This window comes from Megalobrama amblycephala, linkage group LG8 (genome assembly GCF_018812025.1).
Source record: "Megalobrama amblycephala isolate DHTTF-2021 linkage group LG8, ASM1881202v1, whole genome shotgun sequence".
Taxonomy (NCBI): Eukaryota; Metazoa; Chordata; class Actinopteri; order Cypriniformes; family Xenocyprididae; genus Megalobrama; species Megalobrama amblycephala.
In genome coordinates, this window is record NC_063051.1 from 6,635,830 (window position 1) to 6,653,401 (window position 17,572).

Genomic DNA, 17,572 nt, shown 5'->3' on the forward strand with positions numbered 1-17,572 from the left:
CAACGGTTGTACTCTTGTAGTGCTGAACGTTCAACCGACGCTACATGGAAAATAAATCTTTCCAAAAAAAAATGTACTTTAGTATATTAATACAGTAGTACCTATTAAAGAGACTTTACATTCCCTCACAGCCTTGATTTCTATTGCGTGAAATTAAAAAATGGCGTCTACCCTGACTAAGGTCACATGCAAAGAGGGAGGCCTAGAAGAAAACTCAGGGATACATTAACATCGGAGAAGCCTTTTTCCTCTAGTACACTCATGACAATTACCAGGCCTTACAATGCAGCTCTGGTGGAGAATTATAGCACAGCCCTTCTCTCTAGTTTGCAGACCATGCATTATTAATTGGGGCAGCTCAAAGTAAATAATTACATCTCATTATCAAAGCTTGGGTTTCTAGTATGGAGGCATGTCCTCTATTTCCTTAATGAGCCTCCAAGCTGCATTGTTAGAGTTGTTAGGCTTGAAAGAGGCAACTCCTCCCCAACTGCGGTTCTGTATTGCAAAATCAGAAAGCGAAAGAGAACAAACTGCCGCTATCAGTACACCGGCTCCCATTCACCATCAGGACTGGGCTCACATTTAAGGGCTGCATTCATTATTTTTGCCCCAACTTCTGCCATTCTGTTACATCTAGTGAATTTGAGAGATTGACTCAGTCTCTTCTGCTCACTTCAAGAAGATAGAGGGAACGCAAAGAAATTTTGGTGTAGGTCAGGGGCATGACTAGACTCAACATGAGGGACTGAGCCCATGCTCCATTTTAGACATCAGAGACATAGAGCGACTCGGCTATACTGAATATGTTTTAGCCCTATTTAATGAAAAATAAAAAAGTGTATGCTAATTCTAAAATCGAAATCATGTGGTATTATCCAATACTGACATTTCCTAATTACATTCAGAAGTTTCTGATAATTACCAGGATTGTGCGTGAATGTTAACAATATTGACAAGAGAACGAAAAAAAAGCCTGAGTTCTGCACTTTAAAGGGATAGTTCACCCAAATATTACATTTTTTTCACCACCCTCACCCCAAAACCCTCTTCATTATTACAGTTCCTCAACATGAATTTCACACAACCCTGACACAAAACAAATAATAATAATGAGTGAATTTTAGCAACAATATTGACAAGAGAAAGAAAAAAATGAAAAGAAAAAACACTTTACAATAAGGTTCATTAATTAGTTAACTACTAGTTAACTACATTAGTTAACATGAACTAATAATGAACTGCACTTATAAAGCATTTATTAATCTTTGTTAATGTTAATTTCAACATTTATTAATACATTATTAAAATCTTGTTAACATTAGTTAATGCACTGTGAACTAAAATGAACAAACAATGAACAACTATTTTCATTAACTAACGTTAACAAAGACTTGTAAATACAGTAACAAATGTATTTCTCATGGTTAGTTCATGTTAGTTAATAAATTAACTAATGTTTAACTAATGAACCTTATTGTAAAGTGTTATTGAAAAAAACTTACTAAGTTCTACATTTTAAAGGGATAGTTCACCCTAAAATTTTATTTTTTCATCACTTTCATCATACATCAACCTGTATGAGTTTCTTTCTTCTGTTGAACACAAAAGAAGATATTTTAAAGGTGCCCAAGAACGTTCTTTCACAAGATGTAATATAAGTCTAAGGTGTCTCCTGAATGTGTCTGTGAAGTTTCAGCTCAAAATACCCCATAGATTTTTTTTAATTAATTTTTTTAACTGCCTATTTTGGGGCATCATTAACAATGCACTGATTTACACTCGGCGCCGCCCCCTTAAATCACGTGCTCCCTGCCACACCAGCTGTCGACTGTATTACAGTGCATTTACAAAGTTCACACAGCTAATATAACCCTCAAATGGATCTTTACAAGATGTTCGTCATGCATGCTGTATGCATGCTTCGAATTATGTGAGTAAAGTATTTATTTGGATGTTAAAGTTTTATTCTGAGTGAATTTGAGGCTGTCCTCCGTGGCTAACGGCTAATGCTACACTGTTGGAGAGATTTATAAAGAATGAAGTTGTGTTTATGCATTATACAGACTGCAAGTGTTTAAAAAATGAAAATAGCGACGGCTCTTGTCTCCGTGAATACAGTAAGAAACGATGGTAACTTTAACCTCATTTAACAGTACATTAGCAACATGCTAACGAAACTTTTAGAAAGACCAATTTACAAATATCAGTAAAAATATCATGCTATCATGGATTATGTCAGTTATTATTGCTCCATCTGCCATTTTTCGCTGTTGTTCTTGCTTACCTAGTCTGATGATTCGGCTGTGTGCAGCTCCAGACGTTAACTGGCTGCCCTTGTCTAATGCCTTTTATAATGTTGGGAACATCATGGGCTGGCATTATGCAAATATTGGGGCGTACACCCCGACTGTTACGTAACAGTCGTTGTTATGTTGAGATTCACCTGTTCTTCGGAGGTCCTTTAAACAAATGAGATTTATATAAGAAGGAGGAAACAATGGGGTTTGAGACTCACTATATGTCTTTTCCATGTACTGAACTCTTGTTATTTAACTATGCAAAGATAAATTCAATTTTTGAATCAAGGGCACCTTTAAAGAATTTTGGTAAATCAAACAGTTGGTCGAAGCCAGTGTTGCCAAGTTTGCAGTTTTCCCGCGGAATTGGGCTACACTGTTGCCGCGGGTTATTTATCATGCCGCGGGTTTAATCGACCCCAAATAACGTGCAAATGCAAATTTTACCAGGGGAGCCCTGCCAAAAACGTGGATTTTACCCCCCGGAACGCAATTTTTTACCGGGGAACCCCCCTGTTATGTGATTGTGCTAGTTTTGAGGAGCAAATGGGCGGGTTTTGTTGTGAAAACCTGGCAACCCTGGTCGTAGCCATTGATTTCCATAGTAGAAAAAAAAAAAACTATGGAATACCATCAACTGTCTGGTGACCCACATTCTTTAAAACTCATACAGGTTTGGAACAACACGAGGACAAGTAAATGATGACATTTTTCATTTTTGGGTGAACTATTTCTCACGTCACATTTACACAGTACACTCTAAAAAATGCTGGGTTAAAAACAACCCAAGTTGGGTTGAAAATGGACAAACAAATGGATTTTTACTCTCCAACCTATTTTGGGTTCATTTTAAGCCAGACATACAATAATTTTTAAACAATAGTTGGGCTAAATAAAACTGCCCAGAAGGTCGGGCAAACATTTAACCCAATTAAATTTGCTGCAGGATCTGTACATAAAAAGAAAAAGAAAATGTGATTCAGGGCTTTAGTACAAAAGCCAGGGACTAGTCATGTTCCTACTGTAGGTAGGTCAGTGATTTCATAACAGTCACACTTTGTGATGAAAGACATTTTCTTCTACTTAGGGAAGACCCATCAAATAAGTTGTGTGAAAACGGAAAAAAAAACACTTATCACAACAGCTTAGTTACAACACTGAAAGCGCAAGTGTGAATGGCGCTCGCTTGCTCTACAAAGCATATAGTCCGTGTTCCCAGTCACTGTAGATTCACTTCAAATGGTGGGCAAGGAGCTGATCGTTTTCATTTAACCTCTACATGAGGCCCCTCACCCCTGGTCAGAGACAAAAAGGAAATACATAATCTGGCGGCGTGAGATAGGAGGGAGAATACAGTGTGATCCAATTGGCAGTGTCAGGACAGCGAGTCTTTTGGCTTTTAGTCTGCCCCAGCCCAGGACTGAGCATGATGCTGGTGGGCTAGTTAAATGTGCTCATTTCACACACCATTTCACATGAGGCGCTCATACGGGGGTCCGCCGCTCAACATGACATAGGGGACCATTCGGAAGACACAAAGTCTCCGCAGGACGCGGGCACCGTTGCATTGCTTTCTTGAATATCTTGAAGGAATATGCAGAATATAGTTGAAATCACACTGCAGGATTTGTGTGGGCTGGGCTAATAGAGATCTTTGCTCAGGGTAATTCGTGCTATGTGGGTAGCAAGGGCAAAGATCAATACAACAGCACAGAATCTCCTCAGGTGGGTTAATGGTGAGTTTTACTCCAGAGGCAAAATTACAGCATACATTCAATCAGATGATGATAAACGGTTGTATAAAATTGATAATTTGACTGAGTGAATCTTATATTTTGCATTCTTTTCTGATGAAAAGATTATTTTGCGTTTGTAACCGGTCCTACTCGAACTAGAGTTTCGGGCATGGGAGGCGGGTGCGCTAACAAGGAATACTAAAGACCACAACCTCTAGCATCAGTCGCTAGTGCGCCTCTTAAGGTAGGGGCATGAGGTTTACATGCACAGCTCTTACTAGCTTGCCTCTGTTACACTCACCCCCCAACCTTACTTCCATCCGGGTCACGGTCCTACCTGACCCGCTCTGAATGGGAGTCGAACTGGTGTCTCCGGCATGGGAGGCAGGTGCTCTAACAAGGATGCTAAAGACCACAACCTCTAGCATCAGTCGCTAGTGCGCCTCTTAAGGTAGGGGCATGAGGTTTACATGCACAGCTCTTACTAGCTTGCCTCTGTTACACTCACCCCCCCAACCTTACTTCCATCCGGGTCACGGTCCTACCTGACCCGCTCTGAATGGGAGTCGAACTGGTGTCTCCGGCATGGGAGGCGGGTGCTCTAACAAGGATGCTAAAGACCACAACCTCTAGCATCAGTCGCTAGTGCGCCTCTTAAGGTAGGGGCATGAGGTTTACATGCACAGCTCTTACTAGCTTGCCTCTGTTACACTCACCCCCCCTAACCTTACTTTCATCCGGGTCACGGCACCAAATGTAACCGGTCCTACCTGACCCGCTCTGAATGGGAGTCGAACTGGCGTCTCCGGCATGGGAGGCAGGTGCGCTAACAAGTACACTAAAGACCACAACCTCTAGCATCAGTCGCTAGTGTGCCTCTTGAGGCAGGGAGTGAGGTTTAAACACACAGCTCTTACTAGCTTGCCTCTGTTACACTCACCAAGCGGGATTCGAACTGGTGTCTCCAGCATTGGAAGAGGGGTGCGTTAAAAAGGACGTAAAAGACCGCAGTCGCTCTTACTAGCCTTCGTTGCACATTACAAATTATAATATGATGATAAAAGTGAAAATTCAGAATAAGTGTATTTAGTATGCCCACCTTTTACAAGTCTTGATTTTGTTTTTGGGGTCTATTAGAATAGGTTTTCATGCTTGAATGTTCAAAAACACATTTTTTTTCTCACATATTTTACATTGTTGCAGCACCTCTCTTCCTAGTCTGATAGTAATGACAGTTCAATGCCTCCTTCCAAAAAGTGCAATGTGCTTATTGGCTGGACTAGTGTGTTGCTATTGTTCAAATTATCGAGTGTGTTTCGGAAATGTCACGCCCCTTCAAGGTGATTTAGGGAGTTCAGAAACAGTGCTTACTGATATAGAAAGTAACTTTGCTGACCTTTTTCATTCTCAGACAGCAACATTATATACTAAAAGCTGAAAATGTAAAAAAGCATAATAGGTCCTCTTTAACAACAGCAGAACTCAAGCTGGCATGAAACCTACAGGTTTGTGCAAAACCTAATGATCCATGCTGTTCAGTATGATGAATGTTCCAAAGGAAGGAAGGAATCTAGAGAATTTAGAATTTTTTTATACAAAAGAACACATGATCAATGTCACAAATGTTTATTTGATTAGTGATCAAGAAAACAGTACAGAATATTCAATATTTTGTCCTCATTTTACTTTTCTTTGCCTTCATGTTTTTTTTAAACACTTACTGTTTTTCAATGTCTCAGACTTTCCGAGCCCACTGTATATATTCTCATTCATTCTTTCGATATGACATTTATAAAATATTTTGATTATATAGATACCATTCCTATGCAGACAATTTCAAATATTTAAAGTGTAACATGATTTATTGCCTCTTCTTAATTTGCCTGTCATTGTTTTATATATATAAAAACCACACTGTTCTGCCATATGACTAATGACCATTTACACATCATTTATCACTGTGGGTGCCAAAAATATCTTTTTTTTGCTTTTCAAGCAAATCCTAAATCAAGCTCCGAGTGCAGCCGAGCAAACAAAGACGATTTAACAGAAAATTTTGAGAAAGATGAGCACTTCTGAAGAGACGCACGTGCCTCGCATCCCGACGCCCATGCAGAAGCGGGCCTAATGAGTTGGCTCTCGCCAGAGAGGTGGACAATACCCCGCAACCATCGCTCTGAAATGAACCGATGCAGAGCGCAAGCCAGACTACTGAGTTCTCTGTTTCATACAGTCCATTGAGTTCCTCTGGGGGGGTGCGATCTTGTGCCACAGATCCTCTTACCCAAAACACTACACGGCCCATTTGCGGTAATAGAGCACATAGGAACGTTTTTGCTGTGTACGCTGTGGATTGAGAAACGCTGTCGGGGACAGCGACGACGCTAGCGCTGCGCTCCCCCCAGTCTTCGAGCAGTTGGCCAGGGTCTCCTAAAGCAGATGGTCTGGAATGAAGACACTCAATATGACCTAATATGTCTCATTGCACATACACAATCATATACCGAAGCAATGAACTATTTTCTATTTAAATAGGCTGCCTAACCCATCTCTCTGTTAATGAATATCTAGGTCTTGTTGTTGAGTAAAAGTACCTAAACATCATTACACCAAGATGAATCTAACTGAGAAGAAAATTGCTTGTTTTAAACTCAATAATATGAAAAGGCATTCATTTGCAAACCCATTTTGCGTTCATAATGTCACACATTTGCGATGAAACGGGACATTCAAAAGGAAATGTATGTAGGACGGGACATGATTTTATCCATTGGGAAATGATTACATTGTGAAAAGTGAGCATTTCATACCACACTGATGCATAAACAATGCCTTAATAGCTATTTGGAAGTTTACATCAGTTAACATTAAGCAATAGCCAGGACACACTACGTGAGAAGTTTCAGAAGCGGAAAAAGTTGAAATATTATTTTTTTCAATTAAAGATTACAGAAGACACTTTTTTCTCTGGAAAAACGTGCGCTGGTAAATCATGCACAGTAAGAACAGGAATGTGTTAAAGTGTTAGTTCACCCAAAAATGAAAATTCTGTCATCAGTTACAAGAATCAATGTGGTTCATTCTTATGGGAACCTTTGAGATTTTTCTCAAGAAAGTATTGATGAGCTTCTGTTTATGATCAATATTTAAATGTGAATTGAAGCCTAAATGAAATATGTTGATTTTATCAAGTGATCGTGTCTCTTCAAAAGACTTGGATTAAACTATTTATTTTACTCTCTTTTTTTATGAACATTTTGAAGCGTCTGAGTTTTGGGTGAATAGACTTTCAACGCAGGGACAGAAATCTCTGTGTTCCAAAGATGAACAAAAGTCTTATGGGTTTGGAACAACATAAGAGTGAGTAATTAATGAAAGACTTTTCATTTTTTGGTGAACTAGCCCTTTAAGAGGGAAAATTTTGATTTGAACTTTCTTATATGGTAGGGGGCGCTATTACACATTTTCTGAAAGAGTACAGAACCTCCAGATCAAAACACAGGCAAAAAAAAAAAAAGCAGAAAAAGCAGTAACATATGTAAGCAGAAGTAAAATAACATGATCATTAAACATTAAACAGCATATAAATCAAAACTGCCCAATGTTACTAAATGAAATGTCGACCCAAGAAGAGTTACAGGACTGTATCCTGTAACTCCAATATCATACACTAGAGTTGTGTGGGGTGAGGGTAAATTAAGCACAAACTGCTTTGACATCACAATCGTGTTGCACTGTGGTCTGTGGATCTGCCTGAAGTGTACATGTTGAGTAGACTCCCTCGGTCAAAATCGAGGGGTCGAGGTTCTGTCCACATAAACTTCTCTCGCCCACTTGACGAAGTTGAAAAATGGCAGCGGGGATTCCCCTGAGGGGAAGTGCTTAGGGAAGTTTGCGAGTGCATGTCTAAAAGTGGAGTTAAACGCAGCCCATCTATGTTTTGATCATCGTTCTGAATCTGATCCAGACATAGTCTTTGACAAAAATGCTATTTTTTTTTTTTTTTATTAAACTTACACACATTGATTTAAATAAAGAATGCATAAAGCTAGAATACAATGTTGTTGTTTTTTGTTTGTTTTATTTTTAATGCAGAGGGTCTGTTTTTTCTGTTGACATATTGCATGTTCGGTTACTCATATAACAAAATATTCATGGGGCCATGAAATTTTTCTGAAAATGATAAAAATGCTGGCGGTAGCTGGAAACTTTTTTTTCAAAACGCTGATGGGGAAAGAGTTAATAAAGCATAAATCATACTATTTTTATTATTTATTTTTTCTGACAGCAATTTTTGCTGTGAATCTTCACAGCTAACACACTTCTGACTTAAGCTGTCATGCCGCAGCTTACGTCGCTTTAAATATGCAAGACCTGTTAATATTTGGGTAATGATCTTAATTTAAATTCTTCCATGTCACAAGTGCAGCAGGCACTGAATTTCCCCGGCCTGTGAAGGCAAGGGCAAGAAATAGAGACGAAAGATAGCGCAAGAAAAGGAGAGGGGGAGTCTGCATCTGATAAAGTCATGCCACTCTGAACTGTACTGATGTGAAAAACAGATGTAGGCGATGACCTGCTATAGGCTATCACGCTACACTCAATACACCGTCTCCTCTTCTAGCCCTCTGTGCCAGAGGGTGTCATCAGATAATGTGGGCAGAAAATCCATAAGCAGGAGCCTCTGACACAGGGCTAAATTGAGTCAGAATGTGTTTTTATGCTTAGTCAGTTGGTTTAAGTAATTAAGTTGCGATATCAGTCGAACTTCCTCAAGCAAAGGTTTTTGATCTTAAAGAAGACCGTTCATTCTCTAGCCAAAGATAGCGACTTTAACACATGCACGGAAGCTGAAAAAAGACATTACAATAATCGTATCCACATGCATAACATTCATACTGTGATACTCAATGTAGGCCTGAGCTCTGGCCCTGAACAGCAGGCAACAGATTTAAAAATACAACATTCATAGCAACAGTGAAAATACAAAGACTGAATTCCCGCATCATATCATATCACAGTATGATCCCCTGACTGGTGCATTGGAATAAAGTAGGCCTGCCATTAACCACCCTCAGAAATGTTAAAAATATACACATTATCAGTTCATATAAAATGTAAAATCCTCTATTTCTTTATCAAGCAAGAGTTCCAATCCAAAAAGAAGCATCGTTATAATCATTTCTGGTAGTGTTGTGCCAAACCTCCAACATCAGTAGTCAATCTGAATTACATTTAATCTGAATCTAATTGCTGCATCATTATCGGCTGTAGCTCATGACCATTACTCATAAGAAAACTCAAATAAAAGCAAAGCATTATGGGTCTCTGCCAATCTATTTCACACCACATGCAGAAATACCACGAATTGTTCCTAATACAAGGAAACGGAAGCTGTTAATAGAGTTATTTCTGTGCTAACAAACAGCTTTTTGGCCATCTGTCAGCAGTCGGTAACTATATTCAGCTGCAAATAATGACAAACATTGACATTCTGCCATGTACGAATGTAATTCAAAACACGTTTCGCATATTTACATTTGCTGCCTATAGAACAGACAGTAGGTGAAGGAAGAGCATTATGACTTATTTAGTTTATTCAGTCTGCCCGTGTTGTCCGCCGCTCTCGACGGAGGTAAACAACGTTAACCGATACAGACTCTCAACCCAGAGAAAACTCAGGGTCAAATGGCATTTACAGAACAAGAGTCCTAAGAAATCTTATGAATAATGTATAAAACCTAGTGTTTTACAGTGCAGAACTTACATGGCGGCGCGTGATCAGAATCTTAAGGAGCACAAACGTACACTTCATCAATTGAAGCCATCGAGTGGCTGGAGAAAAGTACAAAATTTGTCACAGGCCAAAAGTTTACAAGTTGGCAACGCACCAGTTTTCCTGACTTCCCTATCGCCGTGATGGAAAAGTTCATTAGCTCATTCAATTATGTAATAGAGCCATCTTGGCGGAGTCTGAAATCGCCAGACCTTAGCGTTCCAAGCAAAAGCTCTTTCCATTGCTTTAAAAGCTTCTCTGGACTAATGAAGTCTAAAGAAGTGACTTCATGCTGCACTAGGCTATACATACAGAGAGACATGCTTCTCTGTTCCTACAGCAGGTCCTGATGTTGACGTCCAACCACCAGAGGCCCCAGAAAACTCTTTTTGCAGTGGCAAAACAGGGAAATGCAGTACTCCGGGCTTTATGATCAATGGGTTTGTAGCGCTCTCACAAAGACCCAGCGAGTGAGTCATTGCTGCGACAGCCTCTCCATACTACAAAAGTCACTGCACTCCATCACACATTGTTAAAGCACATCATGTAGGTGTATGCTTTTGTATTACATACTGTAGCTGACTCATTAGGTCTGACAATGCGACGCCGTAAGGTATTGTGGTACAAAGTTACAAGTCAAGGCTCTGAGACCTCTGAGCCCTCTGACTGACACCTCCCAACTCATTACTTTTACAGGTGTTTCATTTAACTCGTCTCTGGCAATTTCCAGTGGCAATTACAGACACATTTAGATAGCAAAAGACTATTGTTAATGGCAAAACATCCATTTGTGGTATTAAGGCATTTGGAAAAGTTTATACAAACCCATCTAACATGCTTTCTAAACTAGCCCATCTGGTCCAGATGGCCTCAAGGTTTGACATCTGCAAGGCTGATAAAAATCTTCGCTTCCTCTAGATCTCCACAGGCTATATCTGGGTCAATGACATGATGTCGGCATCTATTAAATTCTGAAATGAAACGCTAACGTGCAACTCATCCAAAAATAATTTCTCTGATAAGATGGCTTCAATTTCTGAATTCAAGTCATTTTGATCATTTTCGTGGGGATTAAACTGAAAAATGTCTAGGTGGTGTAGTTGCACAGAGATTGTGTTTTTATATGAAATATGAAAAAGTATCATAAAAAAAGCTGAAATTCTCAGGATGGAAAGTTATAGAAGCCAATAAGCATTTAATATATGCATTTTAACATATATATTTGTTAATTTTTTGTCCTCAAATTGAAGTCAGACATTTTGATGTCATGTAACAAAAAACTATAAAATATGTCGAGTCAAATAATTTTGAAAAATATATATTTTCAACGTTAATGTTTTTCATGCTAATGCCATTGACCCATCTTCTTATATCTCACTTCTGTAGCTGCAAGTGACCAAGAGATTCAATATGTCAGACAGAATTAAGTATTATTCTCCATTAAAATATTCTCATTGCGAGGAAGCCCACCTATCCAGCTTGTAAACCTCAATAAAAAGCAATGCGAGGAAGTAAACCTTAATAAAAACATTCAGTCCTGACAGATGATTAGCATACGAATCAGTGATATGCATTCACTCAAAGAGGCGTTGATGCAAAACTGAAAAACCTGTTGTTTAGAACAAAGTGATGGGCAGAACTTCACACTGCTGTATTCCCAGAGCAATGCAGAAACACATCATAACATATGATCACAGGAAAGTCAGATTTGCCAAAGTGCCGCACCACTAGCCAATATATAGGTTGAAGCCAAATGTCTCGCAAACATCGTGCCTGCGCTGTTATTGCGTGGAAACCAATAAATATCGCTATGATATCAACAAATCAACATCGAGGATTTGAATCGAGCGATGCTTTTCCTGCAAGGAATCCGTGAGAGATGTTCAAAGTTGACCCATTTCCATGCACTCACCTTCTTCTATCTGCTGCCGCTGTTGCCAAACACCTCCAGTATGATCACCTAAACACAGTCGACTGCAGATTTGTGGGTATCTCGTTAATCGTTTGCTGTACGGTGGCCCCCAATTCGACAAACTCCATTCCCCACGTACGGAAATCACACGCAAATCTCCCAAAGCGCGATGTCAAGAGGGAAAAGCTGTTGCGCTGTCCAGTGAAAGTGGTGCTGAAACGCTCTCGGAGTCGAAGTACTTTCCATTTCTCCAAGTCTCCGCGTTCGTTCATTCAGTATAGGCAAATACTGTGCGTCTTGTGTTAGAAGCTCATACCTGAAGAGATAGTACTGCACTGAGCATAACTAGAGAGCAGAGCCGTGCTGAGATGTAGGCAGTGCTCTTCAGTCGAAGCAGTGCGTTCAACGCCCACATAGCCCACTCTGTTTGATCACACACACACACACACACACACACACACACACTGATGAAAGAGCTTTTGTGTAGCTCAATAAGAAAGCCTTGAAATTTAATTTCTTTAATAAATATATCTGCGTTTGTACGGTTTTAAAAACATGTAAGGTTGTGCATTTGTTAAAAATCCTACAAGAATTCGAATGGAATTTTATTCATAATTTTAAGCAACTTTAATGAGATCAAACAGTGTAAAAATGTAATTAAAATGCTACAGCACAAACTATGACTTAACTGTACGTTATAGATTTATACTTTAAAAGTCAGTAAATGTAATTTTACTGTAAAGATTTTATGGTAACAAGTAGTAAATATGCAAAAAGTATCTAATTTACTGATAAAATATTATAAAATATTATATTTAACAAGATAATACAAATATCTTACAGTATTTAAAAAATAAATAAATAAATAAATAAAATATATAAACCACTATAACATTTTTGGAGAAATTAACATTCCAGAATTCCCTGAAGGCCAACATATGGATTTTAATAGCTCAAATAGGTTGGTTAATTAACATTATATACTTTAATATACAAAACTGTAAAATATACAATTACCTAAATGTCTCCTGTGATGTCTGTAAATATTGTCACTATCTTTTTACAGTAAAATTGTCACTTACAGCTGCTATTTTACCATTTTTACTGTAAATAAAAAGCCTCTAAAAATGAATAAGCTTACTTAATAAGCAAACATGTTGAGGGGATAAAATCATTTCAGTTTATCAGTAGGATCTTATTTGATTTTTTTTTTTTTTTTTAAAGAAGTCTTGTTTGAATCCATTAGGATTTCTTGCCTTTTTTTTTAGGACCTCTCCATTTTTTTTTTTTTTTTACTTCTTCTTAAGGTTTGTACTACTGTATTCTTCACTTTGGAAAGGAAATTAGTTGAATACGCTTTTAAAACCAGTGTAAATGTCCTGGAGACAATTGTACATCTTCTTGTACATGCACGATGTGAAATATAAAGCATAAAGATTCAGTGCAGTGAGCAAAAGAGGATTTAAAAATACAGAATGTCCCGAAGGACACTTTTTCGGAATGCTAAATATACCCATTTATGCGTTGCTGTTTTTTTTAAGAACACATTTAGTCTCAAAGCATGCCAGTACAAATCTGGGCTTGAATATAAGGCAGGCAACATCTACATTTGGATGGTAGTGTTGCATTTGAGCATTCTCCCATGGATATTTCATTATGAATTCTTAATTCTAATTTATTCACATACATGCCTTCAATGCCAGTGTCTTCCAAACTATTTCCCTGGGGGATTATGTTTATAAAATCACTAAAGTAGAATGCATGATTTACTGATATCTTCCTATTTTTAACTTATAGAGCTTGTTGCTCATGTTGTTCTTAAAGGAAGAATGGCATTTTAGGTTAAACCCTCTTCACAGTATCTTCACAGATACTTTTATTTAAATGTATTCATTGAAACTCAAGTCATTTCTAAAAGTCAAACAACTGTACATGAGTCACAGACTCTTCTTTTGGAAATTAGTTAGATATGGACTACTCTTCTCTGGTGTGTAAAGAAAAAAAGATATTCAGCTTTTCAGATATATACCTAATTACTTGTATAAAGCAAAAATATATATATATATCGTATTCATTCTTTTTTATTTTATTGCTCCTTGGATCTGTGTTTAATTCTGTGGATTTGTATAAATGTTTTACTGAGGACATTTGGCATTACCTCTTGTCCCATTCAGCTATAATTAAATCTTCTACTAGTAAAGCAGAGACGGTTTATTACCAGACACAGTCAATGGTAATTCTCCAATTAAGTTTTATACTGTCCAAAATTCGGAGTTTATTGGCGTTTTGGGAAATTTCCTAACTAAGTGTCATTTTTAAATGGTACACTAGCACACCCTTGTGGAGAGAAATGCTTACTTATGGCCAGCATTATTTTTTTTACTGCCATTTCCACATACTTATAACGTAAAATATTGTTCGTCCTTTTATTTTATCACCTGAAAAAAAAATAAAAAAAAAAAAATAATAATAATAAAACGCACTAATCATAGATATATGTAATATGTAATTTACAAATACATTATATATATGTGTGTGTGTGTGTGTGTGTGTGTGTGTGTGTGTGTGTGTGTGTGTGTGTGTGTGTGTGTGTATTTTTTATATATAAAATATATATTTATTGTGTGATGATAGATAGATAGATAGATAGATAGATAGATAGATAGATAGATAGATAGATAGATAGATAGATAGATAGATAGATAGATAGATAGATAGATAGATTTTTAAATAATCAACTTTGTGTCACCAACAAGCTTCTAATATTCCACCTAAGTATGCTGAAAAAAATCCTCAGTACTAAAGTATCACAAACAGATATATTTAGTGCAGTCCTGCATCAGCGTTTTGTCCCTGTCGGACAGAGCCCATGTCTCTTTGGTGTCTAGCCAACCAGCTTTACTGCTCAGAAGCCAAGCTGCCAAGCCACTGTAGGAACATTGGCCAGCGTGTTACTGATAAACTCCTCAAGGTGGCAAATTGCAGCACTGCCAGACTCTCTGGCGCTACATCCAGTTTTAGTCCATCTAGTGCTTTTGGATCATTGCTTTTGCTATATACTCTTTTCTTAATATATAGTAAGAAATTGTGCTGATGGTCCTCCATGCGTTGCCAAAACATCACCTATCCACCGAGGCATGGATTCTACAAGATCCCTGAAGGTGTCCTGTGGTATTTGGCACCAAGAACTTAGCAGCAGATCCATTAAATCCTGTAGGTTGCGATGTGGGGCCGCCTTGGACCTTCTGTTGGCTTCATTGACCTTGTGCATCGATGAGCCTTGGGCGCCCAACACCCTGTCGTGGGTTTGTGGTTTGTCCCTCCTCTGACCACTGATGGTAAATTCTGACCACTGCTGACTGGGTGCAAACAATATGACTGTATTTAATCTTTACTCTTTTTTTTTTTTCATTTTATTTATGTATATATAGCAGTATGATTTATATATATATATATATATATATATATATATATATCTATATCTATATATATATATATATATATATATATATATATATATATATAGATAGATATATATATAGATAGATATATAGATATTAATCATACTGCTTTATACAAGAATAATAGAACATAAAAGCAAAAGAATGATTTTGATCTAAATCTATTGAAATAATCATTTAATATTTCATTAAATGCTGCTATCACTGTTTTTAATCCAGCTGTGCAAATTATGATGTATTTGTAATTTATTTGTGGTATTTACAGGAAATTGATGTGTTCAAATGCTGTCATCCTGATAAAGATCCTCATTGCTTTTGAAAAATGCAGCTGATCTACTTTAAATAATGAGCAGCACATAGCTTGACAAGCTACAGCCAGAAGTGTGGCTTCCACAACAATGATGTGATGTGTGCTAAGGGCCCGTCTCTGACACTCCACGTATTCATGAGAGGAAGGCCTCTTCATGTTCAGACTTTATATTTTACAAGGTCCTTCCTTAAAACTTAAAAGATATTCTTTTCATTTCCATAGCATCTATTTTAAACTGTAGGCTACTCTTTGCACCAACTGCAAAACAAAGCCCTGAAGATAAAGCAGCAGAAGGATGAAATGAAGAAAAACAGATAATGAAAGATTAAATACAGTCATATTTTGTTTTTCAACATGCTGCAAGTAGGACAAAAAAAAAAAAATATATCCAGATGTGACATTGTTCAGTGGGCTTACATTTTTTGTGAAATTTAAATGAGCCTTGGATTTAGGGGGCATATTTGACAGGAAGCACGGAAAGATATATACAGCGAGAAGATGGATCGTAGTGAGGACACTTCAGAGGGAATAATTCACACTTAACGGAGCTCATTGTGGACTACAATTATTATCTGACATTTAAATGTCCCTCGCTAATATTATGTTAACCTATACATCACGAGGCCCACTGAAATAAATAAAACAAATGGCACACAATAGAGAAAGGAAGAATGAGGCTAGGCTAGATTGGTTAATGCAAATCCGTTTCAGCTATTTTTTTGTCTAACACACACATACTGTACATATGTATGTCTAAGTCTTTTATATTATTGGTGCACAAATTACTTTCTAGAACAATAATCATCATGAAATGTAGTGACATCAGTCTACTGCAAAAAAGGGCTCAAAGCCTAACCTTTCTAATAATATCAAACTAATTGATCACTTACATCCTAGAGTAAAATTCAAACTCCTTGAGCAAACTGGCAGAGCATCAAGTACATTTTGTCTGAACACTGTCTATTGAAAAAGTGTATACTTTAATTAACTACTTCTGCACCATTAAACTGACAAAAAAGAACAAAGTGCAGGACGGTGGCTGTAGGAAATGACTCCATTAAATAACTTAGGGTGAGCTGGCTGGCTGAAAATGTGAGCAGCTCCAAAGTAAATTGGTTTTCTCTTGTTATTTGTTACGACGCATAACCCTTGAAGAGGATGCATCAGTTAGATAACAGCTAGAAAGTGTGTACAAGACTTAGCCATACAGCAGATCATCATTAATAATCATTTTAAAAATTTCAGATTGTTGGCAGATCACATTAATTGGCTATCTACTGTAACATTAAAAACAATGGCATTATAAATCATAACATACTGATTTTTAGCTACTTTCCCATCGAACATTGCTGGTAGTAAGATAACAGTTTACTCTTAGACCCTAATCAATGAGAACATTTCATAATGAGTATTTAAATCTGAATTTTAGCATTATCCTTGAAGAAGTCAATAGCTGCAAAGCTTCAAACCTGTGAGTTTTATCTCAAAATTCTGCCACCAATCTCCATTATGACTGCCCAAGCTTCTCGTAATAACATAGCGCTCAATGATAAATATGTATTTTTATGCCCCACAGAGCACCCGTTTGCAAACAGCAGAAACATGAGGTTTAGATACTTTCTCCAAAATGTATACTGTGGGTTTGTTGTAATGCTTTGGTCATGATGTCCATTTACTAGCAGTGTAGTATGTTAGTCATATCATTTGGGCACGACAGATGGTGTGGACCACACATCTAGGAGGAAAAAATAAAATAAATATACAAATAGTAAGTCCCCAGGCCATAGAGAAACAAACTAAATGAATTATCAAACAACAATGCTGAGACTATACCATAATCATAATATATGCAATGAATCATGTTTTTTTATCACTTTATTATTATTTGAGGTCCACTTATAATGTTAATATTTATTTTTGCATGAAAAATATAAACTAATTTATCATGACTATTATCTAATTTATCATATATCAGATAGATAGATAGATAGATAGATAGTCAATAGGTCATTTAGTTCAACCGTCCTAAGGCCAATACAGCCATTTCATTAGTGATTAAAATATCTTATAATGTAAT

The 17,572-nt window shown here is 37.3% G+C and overlaps 1 protein-coding gene across 2 annotated transcripts in view; it reads right to left on the reverse strand.

Moving 5' to 3' along the window:
* grm4 (glutamate receptor, metabotropic 4) overlaps window positions 1–12,124 on the reverse strand; it is a 217,491-nt gene extending 205,367 nt beyond the window's left edge. The window contains exon 1 of one of the 2 annotated variants that reach the window (XM_048198947.1): window positions 11,725–12,124. The gene's annotated coding sequence lies outside the window, so the exon portion shown is untranslated. The remainder of the gene's footprint in view (window positions 1–11,724) is intronic. The other variant, XM_048198946.1, reaches the window with a different exon arrangement.
* Window positions 12,125–17,572: the final 5,448 nt, after the last annotated feature.